General features: G+C 36.8%; 1 pseudogene; it reads left to right on the top strand.

The window, feature by feature from the left end:
- The first annotated feature begins 529 nt into the window (after positions 1 to 529).
- Positions 530 to 1,489, top strand: LOC141417893 (vomeronasal type-1 receptor 3-like; annotated as a pseudogene).
- Positions 1,490 to 8,528: the final 7,039 nt, after the last annotated feature.

The raw sequence follows: 8,528 nt of genomic DNA on the forward strand, positions 1-8,528 counted from the left end.
AAATATGCTATTTTATGTTTTATAAACATAATGCTACTATTGAAGAAACACTGTGCACATGAATATCTTATCACAATGAAATCCCATGTATTATTTATGTATGGTAATTTAAAAATAAAATTAAGTAAGCCCCCCAAAAGAAGGGAAAATACAAATGCTTCACAAAGCAGAGGATTATTGATAAACTTGTGTTTACTTATAATATGAAAATAGAATTCTCTGAATAAAAGATTGCAAACAAAGTTGAACAGCAATTTTTCTTTGATATGGGTCAAATATGACTTGGTTATGTAATGTAATTCAGGAGACAGCACTGGAAATTTATCTTCTCTGTACTCTGTAGTTCCCAACTGACCATGGAATCTACACATCCAGAAGGGCTGGACATTCCACCACCCTCCCTTATACCGAGCTGTCAGGCACTATTCCTTTTCAACCTCCATTAATATTAATTCCAAAATATACTCTCTTTATGTTTTGTTGAAAGACTGACTTATTCTGTTAAAATATGTAAAGCCACACAGAGAAAATGTTTCCTAGTGACCTAATTTTTGGATTTTTTCTTGTATCCGAAATTTCCCTTGGATTCATGGGGAACATATTGCTCTTCATATTATGTTGTACACCATATGGTTTCAATACCATCTGAAGAAGCCCAGAGATGTGATCATCACACACCTGTCGCTAGTCAATGTGTTGACCATCCTGTTCAGGTTAATACCAGACACCATGTCATCCTCTGGAGTTGGGCATTTTTCCAATGATGTGGGTTGTAAGGCAGTTTTGTACACCTACAGAGTTGTGGGGTCTTTCCATCTGCACCACCTCTCTCCTGCGTATATTTCAAGCCATCACTATCAGTCCCAGTAATGCTAAGTGGGCGTGGCTTAAATCTAAACTCTCCTCCTGCATCTTCCCTTCTTTCTTTTCCTTCTGGATTATCAACATGCTGATTTATATCCAAGTCATTGAAACTGTAATAGCCAGCAGCAATTCCACTATGGTTGGTTCTGGATATTTTTGAGGATACTGTAAAACTAATGGCTTTCATCAACTTTTACATGTATTTTTTAGTGTCATGATTATTTGTGATGTACTCTTTGTGGTTCTCATGATTGGGACCAGTCTGTACATGGTGCATCTCCTCCACAGACACCACAGGCAATCTCAGCATGTCCACAGTGTCAGCCTCTCTTCACAGCCATCTCCTGAAAACAAAGCCACCCACAGCATCCTTTTGCTTGTGAGTTGCTTTGTGGTTTTTTATGGCTCAAACAACCTCATTACCTTTTACTGGTTTAGACCTGAAAAAATACCGAGATTTCAGAGAATTAGTGGAATTGTTCCATCATGTCACCCAATCATTTGTCCTTTCATTCTGGTTAAGAATATGAAAATTATTTCCACACTTATTTTTCCATTTCAGACACAAAATGTCTTCCTCCAAAGAGGACTCAATGGCCATTCTGACATCACACAGTTCCATTAGCCAAAGACGAGTCTTCTTTGCAATTTGTTTGAGGAAAGCAAGCCAGACAACTCCCAAACCCCTGGTATGTGGCTGTTATGATTTTATACACACTGTACATTTTCTGAGTTATTCAGAGTTTGATGTTAATAAAGAATAAAAGTACATAATGTCAAATTAATAATTTTACATGATTATCTGTTAAATTATTATACTGTGCATATTGCTATTTTCACATATACTCTTTTACAACTATTTCTATCTGCTTCACTCATTCTTTTAAAAATTTTAACATTTAAAGCTCTAATACTACACTTGTGGGTAATATTACTTTCCTATTTAACCGTGTTGCTTTGGTATAATTCAGATATCCATTTAAGAAGCATATATTCATTTCTTACATGTTATAGGTAATATATTGAGTGCTGGGAATAAATTAGTGATCAAAAGGAAAAAATAAATTTCAGGAGATCATATACAATATTTGTGTTAGAAGCAAATATAAGTTAAGTACATGGAACAGAAGCTGTGGAAATAGAGAATTGGAAGTCTTCATTTATTCCTTAAAATAGAATGAAGTGAAATTGTAGCTTTCACTGCATGCATGAATCCATCCACAAGGATATCTCCAACCTACTATGTTGCTGTGTCTTTTGTTTAGATTCATTCTATGAGAATGCTTTCAATTAAATGCATTTGTTCAGATTCAACAATTGTTCATAAGAAATACATAATACCTTCCAAGGCTACAGGAGTCATTTTATTTACTTATATTTAAGTTTTGAAATTAATTTACATATTTGTATAAACACTGGGCACTGGTATCATTCTTGTTTTCAAATAAACTTTATAGTAGCAGGGTGAGAAAGTGCTTAATTATTGCTCATAGTAATAAACTGTCAAAAACAAATGACCAAAATCCATCAAGAAAAAGATACCAGTATAAAAATGAGTAAGTAATTAAATAAGTAAATAAATTAATAAAATTGTTCACCCATTCGGACTTCTTCCTTTGAAAATCTCTGTTTAGTTCATTTGCCCATTTCTTCATTGGATGTCTTTGATTTGGGGAGAGTTTAGCATTTTGAGTTCCATGTGTATTCTGGTAATTAATCCCTGCAAGATGTGTATCTGGCAAAGATTTTCTCCCATTCTTTGGGCTACCTTTTCAATCTGGTGACCATTTCTTTTGTTGTATAGAAGCTTTTTAGTTTCATTTATTTCCACTTGTAATACTTTCTCTTAGTTGCTAATCCACTTGAGTTCTATTTTGGAAGTCCTTGCCATGCCTAATAGTTCCAGTGTATTTCCTGCTCTTTCCTGCACAAGCTTCAAAGTTTCAGGCCTTACATTTAGGTCCTTACAGCACTTTGAGTTGATCATTATACAGGGTGAAAGAAATGGATCTAGTTTCAGCATTCCGCATGCAGACATCCAGTTTTCCAGCAACATTTGTTGAAGAGGTTGCATTTTCTCCTTCGTATTTTTGTTGCCTTTGTCAAAAATCACAGTGGGGGGAGGGTACAGCTGCATGAATTCATATTCGGGTCTTCTATCCTGTTCCACTACTTTTCACGTCTGTTTTGTTACACTATCATGCCATTTGTATTGTTATGGCTCTGTAGTATAGTTTGAGGTTAGGTATTGTAATACCTACAGCATTGATCTTTTTGCTCAGTAGTGCCTTGGCTATTCGTGGTCTATTGTGCTTCCAAATGAACTGTATTATTGATATTTCAATCTCTGTGATGAATGTCATTGGGATTTTGAAGGAGATTGCATTGAACACGTAGACTGCTTTTGGTAATATAGCCATTTTCACAATGTTAATTTCTGCCATTCTATGGAAATGGGAGTTTCTTTCCATCTTCTGTAGTCTTTTTTGATTTATTTATTCAATAGTGTATAGTTTTCTTTGTAGAGGTCTTTTACATGCTTTGTTAAATTCATCCCTAGGTATTTTTTGAGGCTATGTTAAGTGGAATTGTTTTCCTATATTTTTCTCAGCCTGTACATTATTTGTATATAGAAAAGCTGCTTATTTTTGTGAATTGATTTTGTATCCTGCTAGTTTGCTGAAGATGTTTATGGTGCATAGGAGTTTTTTGGTAAGTCTTTTCAGTATAAGATCACGTCATCTGAAAACAGGGATAGCATGACTTCTTCCTTTTCTCTTTGTATTCCTTTTATTTCTTCTTCCTATCTGATTATTCTGTCTAAGAATTCTAAGACTATGTTGAGCAAGAGTTGAGAGAGTGGACACCCTTGTCTCGTTCCTGACTTTAAGGGAATGGTTTCAGTTTTTCCCCTTTTAGTATGAAGTTGAGTACAGGCTTGTCATATATAGCCCCTATTACATTGAGGTACATTCATTCTATTCCTAGTTTCATCAGAACTTTTATCATGAAAGGATGTTGAATTTTTCCAAGGCTTTTTCTGCATCTATTAAGATGATCAAGTGGTTTTTGTCTTTGCTTCTGTTAATATGGTGTATTTCACTTAATGATTTACATGTGCCAATCCATCCCTGCATCCCCAGGATAGATCTGATTTGATCATGATGTATGATTATTTTGATATGCTGTTGAATTCAGTATGCCAATATTTTATTGAGGACTTTTGCACCTATGTTCATTAGGTTGCAATAATAGATTGGCCTATTATCATTTTTTGTTGTGTCCTTGTTCAGTTTTGAGATTCATGTAATACTGGCTACACAGAATAAAAGCAGTGTTCCTTACTTTTTGGTTTCATAGAAAAGTTTAAGAAGTATTGGTATTGGTTCTTCTTGAAAGGTTAAAGGTGTGATAGGATTCAACAATGAATATATCAGTTCCTGGACTTTTCTTGTTGAGGAAATGCTCAACATTCCTGGCCATTCAAAGGAAATTCCAATCAAGGAAATTCAAATCAAAACCGCATTAAGTTTCCACCCCACTCCTGTTAAAATGACTGCCATCGAGAATACAAACAACAGCAAGTGTTGGTGAGAATGTAGGGAAAAAAGAACCCTCACACACTGTTGGTGGGAATGTAGGTTAGTACAACCACTATGGGAACAGTATGCAAGATCTCCAAAAAATACAAACAGAACTTCTGTATAATTAAGAAATAACACTCTTAGGGATATACCCAAATGAATGTAAGTCAGGTTACAATAAAAGCACCTGCATACCCATATTTATTGCAGCATTATTCACAATAGGTAAGCTATGGAAACTCCCAAAATGCCCCACTGCTGATGAATGGATTAAGAAAATCTGGTTGAAATGAATGACCAGGGAGGCTGTGAGCAGGGGATTCACAAAGTAGGAGAGAGAGACTCCAGAGAACTTCACAGGATCCCCTCCAGTGTCCTGCAGAGAAGCAATCAGCAGATGAACTGAGGGAACTCCCTGAAGATGGGGAAATAACCACTTGAAAGAATTAGAGGGGAGAAAACACTAGCACTTGTCCACTGCAGGGAATAGACAGACAGAAATAAACCCCAAATCCTGGGACCTATGATTGATGACTTGCAAAATAAGCAAAACTACATGCATGGTATATGCTACTCAGTCTCCTGCTTACAAAGCTAAAGGTCAAAACAGACAAGGATCAAATAATGTCTATATAAAACATATAACTATATGGTAGAACAAAACTCAAGAATAGCTATAACAGTTGGCCATATCATCAGAATAAAGCAAAAATACATAACCAATGTGATATTTCAACACATGCCTTAAACAGATGTGAAAAATTCCTGCACTCTAGTCTACTTCGTGGCTCAGTGGAAACCACCTGGGTAGACATGATGAGGGTCCTTCAAAGTTCTATGCAGGTTCTATCATGTGAGCCTTCCCTTAATTTTTGGACCTCAGCATAATCATAGACAGCAGGAAGTTCCTGTTTTAAGAGAGCAAGTTTTGAATTCTAAAATCCCTGTATTGAACTCTAAAAATACATTATCAATAGCCTTCGATAATGGGATTGTGGGTACTTTTTTCAGTTGAATAGTTATCTTTGAAACGTGTGTGTCTCTTTGAGGGTGTAAATTGTAGGCAACACACACGAGAAATTCAGCAATATGACTGCCCCAGTCATGTGATTTTTATGTGCACAAAGTTCTTGAATCCTGTAAGTCAGGTGTTCCTCTCTAGTCTGCAGCTCATCTTTGAATCCAGAGCTAGAATTTGTGAAGGGAGACAGCAGCAGCTCCAAGCCATACACAGGGACCAGAGAGGATGTGGACAACCTTCAGGGCAGTGAGATTCTCACTGGTAATGGGGAGTTGGTAGAGCAAGCAGACTTTGCAGAGAATCAATGAATCCCTGGTGAGGACAGTGAGAACACAGGAGACAGGCTGTAGAGTTGTTCAAACATATCCTTAATGGAAGAGAAACTCAGGCAGGAGAATTTGTAATAATGACTCAGACAATAGTCATGGAGAAGAAATCTCATGTTTTCCAATGGAAAGGAAACAATAGATTATTGAGTCTGTGCCCAAGAATGATGTAATATCAGTGCATGCACAGTCTTCTTTGAGGACAGAATGTCACCAGACAGCTAATTTCCTATGGACTGAATTTGTGAGAGTGACTGTAAAAAGCAATTGTATGAATAAGATACCAAGTCAGCCCCTGACTGAGATGGAGACACAAGGATGGCTGTATCCTTCCTGCTGGGCATAATGTGCACAAATTATGGTACATACAACAACCATATTAAGGACCTTGGGCTCCACACATTGAAGGACATGGAGTTCTCTAAGAAATGTAGCACAAGCAATATGATAAGGAGGCTGATGCCTGTGCAATGTGGCTCTCTCCCTGAGTTGCAGAGACAGACTGTGACTAGGTAGAACAAAGTTGAAATATGCAGAGATACTGCGATTCAATACTTGATAAGAGAGGACTGTCAGAGGAAGGAAACTCCAGAGAAATTCAAGTGTCTCCTGAGACCATGATCAATGGATGCATGTGGAAATAATCACCTATAAGGATCAGAGAGGAAACAATACCTAGAAGTTCCTAAGACTAGGAATAAGACTTATTCCCATCAGCCAGGCTGAAATCCCCCCAATATGGGAACATATTATCTAGTACTATGAAATGGATCAAAAGTGGGTGTACACCCAAGGTTAATCAGGCAACAAGTCAAAAGATCAAAACAACTTAATGATATCTTAGGACAAAACTCAAGAATAGTTATAAGAATGTATCTATATGAATTAGAGCAATTTCTTGTATGAATATAATAAAGAAAGAAAACATGACTCCATCTCAGTGCTGCAATAAAGAGATGTGACATTCAACCCCTCTCTCCCCATCACTGTATCAGTAGAAGCCACATGGAGACCAGTAAGGAAGATTTGTCAGACTTACACTCTGTGGTATATTGGGGATCCTTCCTTCAATTGCTGGCCTATAGCCCAATGAAAATTGAGAACATACTGCCGATTTTAGGTATTTAACTTTGACTTAGGATCATCTACAGTCAACTAGAAAAATCCGTACCAGATCTTTCAGTAATGGAATTATGGGTATTTTTATTAGCATGTAATACTTGTAGTGGGGGATACATTATGATGTCTACATATGTACTTATAATAATATCTTAATTTGAATCGCCCCCTCTTTTGTTCTCCCTCATACCCCTCCCCTCTTAAAACAGATTTCACTTTTCTATTTTCATATAAGAATACTAAATACATCCACAACAATTGCCACCCTTCACCCTCTCCTTACATCCCCCCTCAGTGGTTCCCACCCAGACAGAACCTGTTTTACCCTCCTGTCCTTCATTTTTGTAAGTATATGTTTCTTGTTCAAGGAGGTTTTACCTTGGTATTTCACACATATATATCATGTTTTGATCAGATCAGCCCCCATTACTTACTCTTTACCTATCGCCCTGCTCCCCAATTATTGCATATATTATCTTCTGACACAGGAGCAGTCTGCTTCAATATTTTTCACTCTTCAATATTCCCTTTATCAGCTTTGATAATTCTTAGAACACAGGTTGAATATGGCTTTATCAGTGAGGAAACCAAGATCCTTAGTCGGTGAGGACTTGCTCATTTCAGCACATTTAGTCAGTGGCAGATTTGGTATTAGATTCCAAAGTAGAATTTTTTGGTCAACATGGTTAAATATCCTTTCCAGTACTGCTACAATACCTTTCTCTTTTATCAATAAGCCTCGTGGGTAAATGGACTTGCTGTGAGAGCTGTATGCCATTTTATTGTCCTCAGTAATGTAATCTGTAAGTCGGATGTACTGCAGTTTCCACATACCAAACAAAAGAAAATTAATAAAGATATTTGAGAAAAGAAAATAAAATATTCCCTTTATCTCTCCCACCTACCCATAGCCTTGTCAGGCAGGCCCACTAATACAATCATCATCATCTCTCTATCTCTCCATCTCTCTCTCTCCCTCTCTCTCCAAGTGAATGTGTGGTATAAATATGTATATAAAATCATATATGTATTTATGTGTACATTTGTCTTTTAGATCTAGCTTCCAATATGAGGGAAAACAATTTGATATTTTGATCCTGGCTTATTTTGCTTAAAATGGTGTTCTCCACTTCCATCCATTTTCCTGCAAACATAATTTCACTCTTCTTTATGGCTGAATAATACTCCATTGTGTATATATACCACACTTTCTCAGCTGTGGGACATTTGGCTAGTCCAAAGCTTGGCTATTGTAGAAAGCGCTATGATAAACATGGGTGTGTAAGTGGCTCTATTGTATCCTGACACACTGGGTGTAAGCTCAAAAGTAGAATTGTTGGATTGTATGGCAGTTATATTTTTAGTTTTTAAGGAGCCACCATACTGCTTTCCATAGTGGTCGTGCTAATTTACCACCAACAATGTAGAACTCTTCCCTTACCCCTCATCCTCACCAGCATTTGTTGCCACTTTGACTGGACTGTGGTGGAATTTCAATGTAGTTTTGATTTGCATTTCATTTATGACAAGGGTGTTGAGCAATTCCCAATATATTTGTTGGACATTTGTGCTTCTTCTTTTGAGAATTGTCTGTTATGTTCATTTGTCCATTTA

Source organism: Castor canadensis, chromosome 16 (assembly GCF_047511655.1).
Source record: "Castor canadensis chromosome 16, mCasCan1.hap1v2, whole genome shotgun sequence".
In the NCBI taxonomy this organism is placed as follows: Eukaryota; Metazoa; Chordata; class Mammalia; order Rodentia; family Castoridae; genus Castor; species Castor canadensis.